This window comes from Schistocerca piceifrons, chromosome 11 (assembly GCF_021461385.2).
Source record: "Schistocerca piceifrons isolate TAMUIC-IGC-003096 chromosome 11, iqSchPice1.1, whole genome shotgun sequence".
Lineage (NCBI taxonomy): Eukaryota > Metazoa > Arthropoda > Insecta > Orthoptera > Acrididae > Schistocerca > Schistocerca piceifrons.
The window spans coordinates 30,939,260-30,951,738 of NC_060148.1; the positions used below are offsets into that span (position 1 = coordinate 30,939,260).

The following is a 12,479-nucleotide window of genomic DNA, read 5'->3' on the forward strand; positions in this document are numbered from 1 at the left end:
ATAAAATTTCATATATTCACAGACAAACATGTAGTCCTGGTATACCGGGTGATCAAAAAGTCAGTATAAATTTGAAAACTTAATAAACCACTCAATAATATAAATAGAGAGGTAAAAATTGACACACGTGCTTGGAATGACATGGGGTTTTATTAGAACCACCCCATATTGCTAGGCGCGTGAAAGATCTCTTGCGCGCGTCATTTGGTGACGATCGTGTGCTCAGCCGCCACTTTCGTCACGCTTGGCCTCCCAGGTCCCCAGACCTCAGTCCGTGCGATTATTGGCTTTGGGGTTACTTGAAGTCGCAAGTGTATCGTGATCGACCGACATCTCTAGGGATGCTGAAAGACAACATCCGACGCCAACGCCTGACCATAACTCCGGACATGATTTACAGTGCTGTTCACAACATTATTCCTCGACTACAGCTATTCTTGAGGAATGATGGTGGACATATTGAGCACTTCCTGTAAAGAACATCGTCTTCGCTTTGTCTTACTTTGTTATGCTACTTATTGCTATTCTGATCAGATGAAGCGCCATCTGTCGGACATTTTTTAACTTTTTTTTTGGTTCTAATAAAACCCCATGTCATTCGAAGCAAGTGTGTCAATTTGTACCTCTCTATCTACATTATTCCGTGATTTATTCAGTTTTCAAATGTATACTGACTTTTGGATCACCTGGTATATTCGATGGATCTTTGGGATGCCACGATGAATTCTTCAAAGTCGCCACTGAACGCTCTAGCACTGCATTCTTCTCTGATGTGTCGGATGGTCTGCTTAGGCGCGCCGCAGTCACATGCTGGCGAAGGTAGCAGTCCCCATTTGAAGAGTGAGTCAGCACATCTTCCATGCCCAGTCGTTAGTCGATTCAGAGTTAAACAGATCTTGCGGGGCTGATCAAACCCAGGTACTGCCTCGGTAATACAAGGCATTAGGTGGCAAGTTGTTGGGGCATTCTGGAGCCATTCTCTTCTGCAAGAGTTGATGTCAGACCAAATGAGGTTGTCGAGAGCAAGAGGAGGATGTCTTGAACGAAGGCTCTTGGTACTCAGATCAGGTATATCCATGTGTACCGGTAGTTCAGGGTTTGCTTCGATCTTGTTGTATTCCCTGACCATGGCTGCTTCTCGTCGTATTTTTGGGGGTAATATATGACTCAGCGCAACGGCCTTGCCGCAGTGGATACACCGGTTCCCGTGAGATCACCGAAGTTAAGCGCTGTCGGGCGTGGTCGGCACTTGGATGGGTGACCATCCAGGTCGCCATGCGCTGTTGCCATTTTTCGGCGTGAACTCAGCCTCGTGATACCAATTGAGGAGCTACTCGACCGAATAGTAGCGGCTTCGGTCAAGAATACCATCATAACGACCGGGAGAGCGGTGCGCTGACCACACGCCCCTCCTACTCGCATCCTCATCTGAGGTGACACGGCGGTCGGATGGTCCCGGTAGGTCACTCGTGGCCTGAAGACGGAGTGGTTATATGATTCAGGACAGGTAGCCGTGTATTAGGAGTAGACCTAACGGTTCCTGAAATAATGCGCGTCGTGCTGTTAAGTTCGACATCGATTTTGTTCACATGACTAGTGTTTGGCCACACTGGTGCACAGCACTCTGCCGCAGAGTATACCAGGCTCAGCGCAGACGTCCTCAGAGTTGTTTGTGTTGATCCCCAGGTGGTTCCGCAGAGTTAAGGGATGAGGTTGTTTCTTGTTCTCACCTTGGCAGCTGTTTGCCCCCACGTGACCCCCGGGTGGTGCTAAGAAGGCTACAAAACTGGCAGCCAGACAATCTTTCTAGACCTCCTGGCTATACGAGAAGTACATAACCGAGAGGAAATGGCTCGTAAACACATCAAAAGCTCTTCTCATGGCCAAGCATCCAGGAAACTTGGAACAAGAGAGAGGGTAAAAGAGAGAGAGAGAGAGAGAGAGAGAGAGAGAGAGAGAGAGAGAGAGATTTGTTGTCAGTGTGGAGCGAGAGAGAGACACACATTTCTTTGTAGAGTCATCATATTATCGTCAGTGTTTTCCACCAAAGCATCGCCACTGTTGTCTTCATGTTATTGCCTTTAACACACAACCCCATGTCTGCATGTTTTTTTTTATGCTGCATACATTGTTCAGATTCACAAAACGCATAAGAACCGACACAAAAATGACAGAAACCAACGAGAAAAATTTTCGTTAGCGGTTTTTTTTTTGTGTGTGGAGGTGGGGGGGGGGGGGAGGGGGTGGAGGGAAAATATCTCTGAATCTGATACTTTTTGGGGCACTGAGTATATATCTGACTCGTCTTTTCCTATCACGTACACTTTTCCACCCTGTGACGTCGTTAAAAACTATACAATTAGGAAAACACACGCAACTGAAAGGAAAACTAATTTAAATTTTCAATTTCAACAAAGCTTTTCTCGAAGCATAAACACGAAAAAATCGCTTTATTACAACGAAATTGTGTGATCACTGACTTCTAACATTTTCTTCGTCTCTTCTCCTTGAAGTATCTGATACAGTTTTCTTAAGCACGGTCTGCCGCATGTCTTTGTGAAGTGAGCAACTCTAGTCAGTCAGCCATCACCGTGCTGTCGCAACGGCCCTAGTAGCGTCGAAACACTACTCCGACGTCTTGGTGGTAACGGTCGATTTTATCTCGACTGAGACGACAAATGTTAAGGTAAAAAAAATCAAGGTGACTATTCAAACAACGAAACACTTGCCCGCGAAAGGCAAAGGTGCCGAGTTCGAGTCTCGGTCCGGCACACAGTTTTAATCTGCCAGGAAGTTTCATAACAACGCACACTCCGCTACAGAATGAAAACCTCATTCTGCAAACATCCTAACTTGTTTAAATTTTCCAACATGTTTCGTACAACACATTTAACGCGATTTCTTTTTACTGCGCAACAGCTCGGCTGAACGATACCCACGTCTCGTCGTTCACAATCATTTTTTATTCAGTGTTGGAACCGAACATCATCTTTCGAATTGCTAACAAACACGCTTTCTCTCAATTTTGTTTATGATAGATGAAAAGATTTTGCACAGTGATGCTTCAAATTTTCCCTACCTGTTGCGTTCGTAAAATCATAAAGCGTACGATCACATGGGGTATCAAACGAAATTTTTGACTGCATTGAGGGACGATGCAGCATATTAGCTTATGGGGAGTCATCAACTGATGTAGGAGTTAACTCCAGGCTTGCCCCAGAGAAGAGAGGTGCGACCCTTGGTGTTCGTGTCGTGTATCAGGGATCTTGCAGACAATACTAACAATGACCTCAGACTTTTCGCAGATGGTTATCTATACGGAAGTACTGCTGCAAAAATTACACAAATATCCAGATAATGATAAGATTTCAAAGTGACGCAAAGATTGGAAACTTGCCTTAAATGTTCGGAAATGTAAACCTATGAACTACACAGAACAAAAGTCATTTTAGTTTATGACTATACTATCAGTGAGTTGCAATTGGAATCAGTTAGCCGTCCGGAGTGGCCAAGCGGTTCTAGGCGCTACAGTCCGGAACCGCGCGACCGCTACGGTCGCGGGTTCGAATCCTGCCTCGGGCATGGATATGTGTGATGTCCTTAGGTTAGTTAGGTTTAATTAGTTCTAAGTTCTAGGGGACTTATGACCTCAGCAGTTGAGTCCCATAGTGCTCAGAGCCATTTGAACCATTGTTTTGGAATCAGTTAACTCGTACAAATAAGTAGATGTAAAAATTGATGTGGCATGAAATGGAATTATCTCATAGGCTCAATGTTAAGTGATTTAGGGAGCAGAATTGGTTCATTGGTAGAATACTAGGAAAATTCAATCAATATACAAAGCTCGTCTTACAAAACACTCGTGCGACCGATCCAAGACCACTGCTCAGATGTGTGGTCCTGTACCAAACAGAACTAACGGGGGATATTGAACGTCTACAGAGGAGAGCAGCACGGATGCTGACAAGTTCGTTTGACACATGGGACGGTGTCACGAAGATCCTGAAGGAACTAACCTGGCAGGCACGAAGACTGATATCAACTAACTCGCGAAAACCTCCTTTGGATGTTACAAGAACTGTACTTGAGTCAGGAAGATCAGAATAAGTACAGCGCGCACAGACGCATTTAAGCAATCATTCTTCACGCGCTCCAAAAGCGATTGGAACGGGAAGAAACCCTAACATGTGCTTCAGTGCTAAGTTTCACTGCCGTTTCCTTCACGGTGGTTTGCATAATATGGATCTATTAAGCTACATAGCTATCACTGTAGGGTAAAGTACAGTGCCTGACATAAAATGAAAACATCAAGAAGAGGACGACAAAATGAAATGAAACTTCGTTGGTTGATAGGGCTTGTGATATTATATCAGTGATGACCCCACTACCAGTATGACGTTGCACACCTTCTGACCTGGATGTATGCATTGATTGGGTTGTGTGCCCGCATCTCGTGGTCGTGCGGTAGCGTTCTCGCTTCCCACGCCCGGGTTCCCGGGTTCGATTCCTGGCGGGGTCAGGGATTTTCTTTGCCTCGTGATGGCTGGGTGTTGTGTGCTGTCCTTAGGTTAGTTAGGTTTAAGTAGTTCTAAGTTCTAGGGGACTGATGACCGTAGCAGATAAGTCCCATAGTGCTCAGAGCCATTTTTTTGATTGGGTTGTGAAGGTGTCATAAAGTCGCCGTATCCTCTCCTGAGGCAGGTTCACAACTGTTGTGACTGTCCTTGATACACTATGTGATCAAAAGTATCCGGACACCCCCAAAAACATACGTTTTTCATGTTGTGCTGCCACCTACTGCCAGGTACTCCATATCAGCGACCTCATTAGTCATTAGACATCTTGAGAGAGCAGAATGGGGCGCTCCGCAGAACTCACGGACTTCGAACGTGGTCAGGTGATTGGGTGTCACTTGTGTCATACGTCTGTAAGCGAGATTTCCACACTCCTAAACATCCCTAGGTCTACTGTTTCCGATGTGATAGTGAAGTGGAAACGTGAAGGTGGACGTACAGCACAAAAGCGTACAGGCCGACCTCGTCTGTTGACTCACAGAGACCGCCGACAGTTGAAGAGGGTCGTAATGTGTACTAGGCAGACGTCTGTCCAGACCATCACACAGGAATTACAAACTGCGTCAGAATCCACTGCAAGTACTACGACAGTTAGGTGAGAGGTGAGAAAACTTGGACTTCATGATAGAGCGGCTGCACATAAGCCACACATCATGCTGGTAAGTGCCAAACGACACTTCGCTTGGTGAAAGGAACGTAAACATTGGACGATTCAACAGTGGAAAAACGTTCTGTGGATTGACGAATCACGGGACACAATGCGGCGATCCGATGACAGGGTGTGGGTTCGGCGAATGCCCGGTTGACGTCATCTGCCAGCGTGTGTAGTGCCAGCAGTAAAATTCGGAGGCGGTGGTGTTGTGGTGTGGTCTTGTTTTTTATGGAGGGGGCTTGCACCCCTTGTTGTTCGGCGTGGCACTATCACAGCACAGGCCTACATTGATGTTTTAATCACCTTCTTGCTTTCCACTGTTGAAGAGCAATTCGGGAATGACAACTGCATCTTTCAACACGATCGAGCACCTGTTGATAATGCACGGCCGGTGGCGGATTGATCACAGAGAATAACACCCCTGTAATGGACTGGCCTGCACAGAGTCCTGACCTGAAACCTATAGAACACCTTTGGGATGTTTTTGAACGCCGACTTCGTGCCAGGCCTCACTGATCGACATCGATACCTCTCCTCAGTGCAGCACTCCGTGAAAAATGGGCTGACATTCCCCAAGAAACCTTGCAGCACCACAATGAACGTATGCCTGCGAGAGTGGAAGCTGTCATCAAGGCTAAGGGTGGGCCAACACCATACTGAATTTCAGCGTTACCAATGGAGAGCGCCACGAACTTGTAAGTCATTTTCAGCCATGTGTCCGGATACTTTTGATCACATGGTGTATCTTATCCAGTGGGGCGGAGTTGAGATTCGAGCTGGTCCCACCCGTGTTCTTTTGGGGCCAGATCTGGGGATCTTACGTGCACAGGAGTACCTGAACATCACGCAGATAGTTCTAGAGACTGGTGCCATGTGTAGACGAACGTTCTTCTATTGACAAATGGGAACGCGCTACTGGCACATGAGAGGTAACTCTTGATACACAGCATGCCCGTCACTTACCGGTATTCCGTCAGAGTTCCCTCAGTCACTACCAGCCGTGACCTGAGATCATATCCAATAGCTCTCCATACCATGGTGTCTGGAGTAACACCAATGTGTTCTTCCAAAACTTTGGAAGAATCAGACCTCTCCCCAGTACGCCGCCGACGATAGTCATCTGAGATGGTTCAGAACCAACCTTGATTCATCGCTGACCACAGTGCGACGCCATTCATCAGCAGTCCACGCTTCCCAGTCATGACACCACATGGAACGCAGTTGGTTGTGTTTAGAGTCAATGGCAACCTACAGATGCGTTGGTAATTCCACACTCTGTCTACTGCTAGCCTCCACCTAATACTGTGGGATCATACAGGAGTCCATTCCTTGTTCTCCAATGGTAGCTGCAGATGTGAAGGGATTACGATGTACTTGGTGTGCAACACGGCGATCCCTCCTTGTGGTGGTCAGACATGATCGACCAGAACACTGATGATGAGTTTGCCTGCCCTCACTTTCCCACACTGTCCAACATTGGACCACTGTCAGATCCGAGTGCCCTACAAATCTGAATATTGCACTATTCGACTAGCTGACCAAACTGAGGCCTAAAATGAAGCCCCTTCCAGAGTCTGTCTGCTGCTGATAACACTATCTCATACGTGTCCGCGACATCTCCGAGTCTTTTTTTCGTCACGTAACATCTGACGCTGTACACGCCTCTTGCCTACCAGGCAAGTTAAAAACACTAAATGCCACGAGCAACACTGCGTGTGGTTGACCTTTCTATCTGCCATACCCACAGATGGTGTGTACACATACGGAGTTACATTGGCATCTGAGCTTGTCTTCTGGGTTTTTCACTTCTTTCGTCAGAATGTACCAGGGCCACTCCAAAAGAAATGCACACTATTTTTATAAAAATACAGTTTTCATTCTGCATTTGTGAAAATTTTACCGTCTGTAGATACATCCTTCCCGCTTGTTTTCAAATTTAGTTCAACCTGTTCTCGTGAGTGGCGCCGTCACAGAATGTCTTCAAGATGGCTGCTACACTTGACGTTAGTCAGAAGCAACGTGCTGTCATAGAATTCCTGTGCTGTGAAAAGGAGACAGTGGGAAACGTCCACAAGAGGTTGAAAAAGGTGTACGGAGATGCTGCTGTCGATCGCAGTACAGTTTGTCGGTGGGCAAGCAGGTTACGTTATGAAAGCGGGCACGGCAATATTGAGGATTGTCCTCGCAGCGGCAGGCCTCGTACTGCACACACTCCAGACAATGTGCAGAGAGCTAACGAATTGGTGACTGCTGACAGACGCACCACAGTGAGCGAATTGTCATGCTACGTTGGGATAGGGGAAGGAAATGTTTACAGAATACTATAAGTGTTGGCGTTAAAAAGGGTTTGTACTAGGTGGGTTCCCAGGATGTTGACAGTGGCTCACAAAGAAACAAGAAAAACAGCATGCAGCGAACTTTTGGAACAGTACGAGAAGGGTGGAGATGAATTTCTCGGAAGAACTGTGACAGGTGATGAAACGTGGCTCCATCATTTTTCACCAGAGATGAAGAGGCAGTCAATGGAGTGGTATCGTGCAAATTCACCCAAGGAAAAAAAAATTCAAAACCACACGTTCTGCTGGAAAAGTTATGGCTACGATGTTTTTCGATTCCGAAGGACTCTTGCTTGCGGAAATCGTGCCAAGTGAAACCACCATAAATTCTGATGCATATGTGACGACACTGAAGAAACTTCGAGCTCGACTGAGTCGTGTTCGACCACATCGGCAGTAGCACTATGTTTTGCTGTTGCACGACAATGCACGGCCACATGTCAGTCAAAAAACCGTGGAAGCGATCACAAAACTCGGATGGACAACACTGAAACACCCACCTTACAGTCCTGACCTGGCTCCGTGTGACTATCATCTCTATGGGAAACTGAAAGACTCTCTTCGTGGAACAAGGTTTGAAGATGATGACTCCCTTGTGCACGCTGCCAAACAGTGGCTCTAACAGGTTGGTTCCAAGATGGCGTAAGGCACTTGAGAGGGATGGAAATTATATGGGGAAATGAAAATATTGTTCCTAAAGGATGCATCTACACACTGTAAAACTTTCCAACATGTAGAATAAAAGATGGATTTTGAAAAAATAGTGCGCATTTCTTTTGGAGTGACCCTCGTATATTTAAGAATCTTTACTCACATTTGAATGCTCACAAGTGGTAGTAACCTCAATATTATTTTGCTTTTCTTCAGTCTTGTGTCTGCTTTGCCAGTGGCCTTGCTGCGATAGTAACACCGGTTCCCGTCAGTTCAGCGAATTCGAGCGTTGTCTGGATTGGCTGGCACTTGGATGAATGACTGTGCGGGCTGCCGAATGCTGTTGGCATGCGTGCTGCATTCAGCCCTTATGAGGAGCTGTTTGACTGAGAAGTGGCAGCTGGCGGTGGCTGGTAGGGCAGTTGGCTGAACACATACTCCTCCATATCCGCATCCAGTGACCCCTAAGAGCTGAGGATGACACGGCGGTCGGTCGGTACTGTCTGGCCTACATCTACATCTACATACATACTCCACAAACCACCGTACGGTGCGTGGCGGAGGCTACCTCGTACGACAACTAGCATCTTCTCTCCCTGTTCCATTCACAAACAGAACGAGGGAAAAATGAGTGTCTATATGTCTCTGTACGAACCCGAATCTCTATTACCTTTGCGGTCTTTCCGAGAAATATAAGTTGGCGGCAGTAAAATTGTACTGCAGTCAGCCTCAAATGCTGTTTCTCTAAATTTGCTCAATAACTATTCACGAAAAGAACGCCTCCTTTCCTCTAGAGACTCCCACCCGAGTTCCTGAAGCATTTCCGTAACACTCGCGTGAGGGCAGAGGAGTTCCTGGTTTGACGCAGGCCGCCACGAATTTCTCTTTGTGCCATCATCTTCAGGTAAGCACACACGCATCAGAAACAATAAAAAAATTAAGAAGTCAGGAAAAGAAATCAATGATTGTGAAGAAGGTATATTGGAAAACAGAACAGTGATGAAACGTCACTGGCAGAAGCAAACACGTAGAAAAAAGTACAGATGAAATCAGGAAAAGAAGACAAACTTCGTATAAGCACATCTGAAGACCGACAGGGAAAGGAGTACGTGTTGAAAAATTGCAAGGTTTGTGAAAGTACATGAAGGTCTAGAAGAAGTTGGCATAAATAATCAAGGACAAAATTTAGAAACAAAATTAAGAAGTGAGGTGGTTTTCAATTTAAACAAGACGGGGAAGTAAATTTGCAGCAGAAGAGACGAAAGCAAAAATAGTGAATAGAGGGAAAATTGCAGAAGATTTAAAACAAACTTAGGAACCTGAAAATGGTCCTTAGCTGACATGTATGGAAAGAAGAAGGAATTATTTCCCCATAAATATATTAATTCGTACTGTGCTGGTTTAGCTAGTTTCTCAGAGCACACAAATACTAGAAGTGTACTTCCTCCCATTACATCAAGGTACGGAAGTTGTCCTCAGAACGCGTACCCAGCAGCTAGCAGGCTGGCCAACTTTCTCCTACAGGCAGTCGTTTTTCATGTCCCCTACGACCTCATTATTATCGGTATACAGAAGTTTGGCCTCTGAGCACGGAACCTGGCTGCTGATGTCTGCCGTGTGGATCTGCGGAGGGGAGGTGACGTCAAACACTTGTAATCGTTCTGTTTGGCGGTCTACGCGCGTCAAAACATCCACGGTAGGCACTGTTGACTTCGGAAACTCAAATTTTTTGTGGAATCTCCGATAAGCTAGTCCGCAGCTCGTGGTTGCTGCCTCTGGATCACGGGACCCCGGGTTCGATTGCCGGCGGGATTGGGGATTTTCTCTGTCCGGGGGCTGGGTGTTTGTGTTGTCCTCATCATTTCATCATCATCATTCTTGACAGTCATTAGATTTGATGACCGCGCAGTTGAGCTCCCCACAAACCAAATATTGTGGCCGTGCGGTTCTAGGCGCATAAGTCTGGAACAGCGCGACCGCTACGGTCGCAGGTTCGAATCCTGCCTCGGGCATGGATGTGTGTGATGTCCTTAGGTTACTTAGGTTTCAGTAGTTCTAAATTCTAGGGGACTGATGACCTCAGATGTTAAGTCCCATAGTGCTCAGAGCCAGCCAAACCAAATATTATCATCATCCGATAAGCTACCACCTGTGTATTCTGCTCTGATTATCATCCCACACTCAAAGTATGTTTATGTTAACGTGTGGCATGCTGCCATGTTCTTCATGTGCACAAAAAAGTATCTTATTTACTGAGAGTATGGACCCAAAAAAACATAAACATTCCAGAAAACATGGGCTCTAAAACGCATATCTTAAGAGCTAAGAGCACTTGTTCATCTTCGTTAGTGTGAAACACATCTCCTCTCTTAAACAAGTGCTCATAGTTCCTCAGGTACACATTTTAGAGCCCATGTTTATTGAATTTTTTTCTTGCTTTGGTCCATACTACCATCAACTAAAATATGAAATATTTTCCTTTAACACCCTGATACACCGGAGCCCAGTGTACAGTGCACGACGGAGGGTACATCGTACCAATATTATCGTTTTTCTTTCCTATTTCTTTCGTGCACTGAGCGAGAGAAAAATGATTGACTTTCTACCTCTGTGCATGCGTTATCTCTCTTGTCTTATTCTCTTGATCCCTATGTACAGTCAGTTCGACAGGAAAGCGTACACCGCTATCTGTATGAAATAAAAGTCACTATTATAAAAATATGCAAACGGCCTTGCAGCAGTGGTAACACCGGTTCCCGTCAGATCACCGAAGTTAAGCGCTGTCGGGCTGGGCTAGCACTTGGATGGTTGACCATCCGGTCTGCCCTTGTGAGGCAAACTGAGGAGCTACTTGATTGAGAAGTAGCGGCTCCGGTCTCGTAAACTGACACACGGCCGGGAGAGTGGTGTGCTGACCACATGCCCCTCCGTATCCGCATCTTGTTTGTACGAAAATTTTTCACGAGATTTCCTGCACATTCTCTCGTTCCCCGAGGGGGTGCACAACTCTTTTGTGGATACGTGCGTAGCGAGCTCGGGACCCCGAGCTAATGTGGCCTTCCTTCCTTTCCGGGCTGCATACCTTCCCTTTCCGCACCCTTCCCCATCCCCCATCTTCGCCCCCCCCCCCCCCCCCTCACTTCTGGCTCTTTCCTTCCCTTTCTCCCCCTCTGGGAGTATGGTTTGTGCCTACGTCCGGAGACGGACGCTTGTAAATGTACCGCATTCTTCGCCTTCCTTGCTTGTATGTCTTCATCTTTCTTCGTCCTTCTCTTTTCCTTACCTCTTCTCTTTACCTCTTCTCTTTACCCTTTTCTCCGCTGCGGCGTTTGAGACCTCTCTTCTTTCCTTTCCCTGTCTCTTTCTTCCTCCCTGTGCGTGTCTGAAGGCCGACCCACGCACTTCCATGCGTAGCCGGTGACGGGGTAACACGTAATTACCCGCCCCGGGTAGACAGGTAGGACACGTACGTACCCCCTGGTAACGGCCAGGCCCAGGGAGGGGTGATTACCCGAGCTGATACCTTCCGAAAGTGCCGATTGGTCCCTCCGTCCGTTTGTCGGGAGGTGTGACCTGAGGTGTGAACAATCACCTAAGGCGGGAGTGCCCTACAGAGCCCCGCAAGGGAGGAGCGCGCCATCGGAGGCGCCGGTAATCATGGGGGATTCTTCCGCAGTGGTTTCCTCCCCTTCCACTATGTCCGCTCACAAACGTAAGTTCACTGAGTCTCAGCCGCAGACGGTTCTTCCATCGTTGCCACAGTTCCTTGTTGTTTCTCGGTCTGACGAAGGTCGCGACTTCTCCACGGTCAACCCTTTCATTATTCAGAAAGGTGTCGACGCAATTGCAGGTCCTGTAAAGTCTTGTTCCAGATTACGGAATGGCACCCTGTTGTTAGAAACAAACAGTGCCCTCCAGGCACAAAAATTGCTGCGTACTTCTCTGCTCCACACCTTCCCTGTCCGGGTGGAAGCGCACCGTACTTTAAATTCCTCGCGTGGAGTCGTTTATACGCGCTCCCTCGATGGATTGTCTGACAAAGAAATTCAGCACTACCTGTCTGACCAGGGCGTAACGGTTGTTCATAGGGTTATGAAAAGGGTTGACACGAACATCATTCCAACCCGCACTGTCTTCTTGACATTTGACAAAGTTCAACTCCCATCGAAAATCAAAGCAGGCTATGAGATAATTTCCGTTCGCCCTTACGTCCCAAACCCTACGCGTTGCTATCGATGTCAGCGGTTCAATCACACCAGCCAGTCC

The 12,479-nt window shown here is 46.9% G+C and overlaps 1 protein-coding gene and 1 pseudogene across 1 annotated transcript in view; both read left to right on the top strand.

Moving 5' to 3' along the window:
• LOC124720446 (coiled-coil domain-containing protein AGAP005037) overlaps positions 1-12,479 on the top strand; it is a 992,798-nt gene that overhangs the window by 712,919 nt on the left and 267,400 nt on the right. The gene's annotated exons all lie outside the window — the stretch shown is intronic.
• LOC124720630 lies at positions 1,172-1,289 on the top strand (annotated as a pseudogene).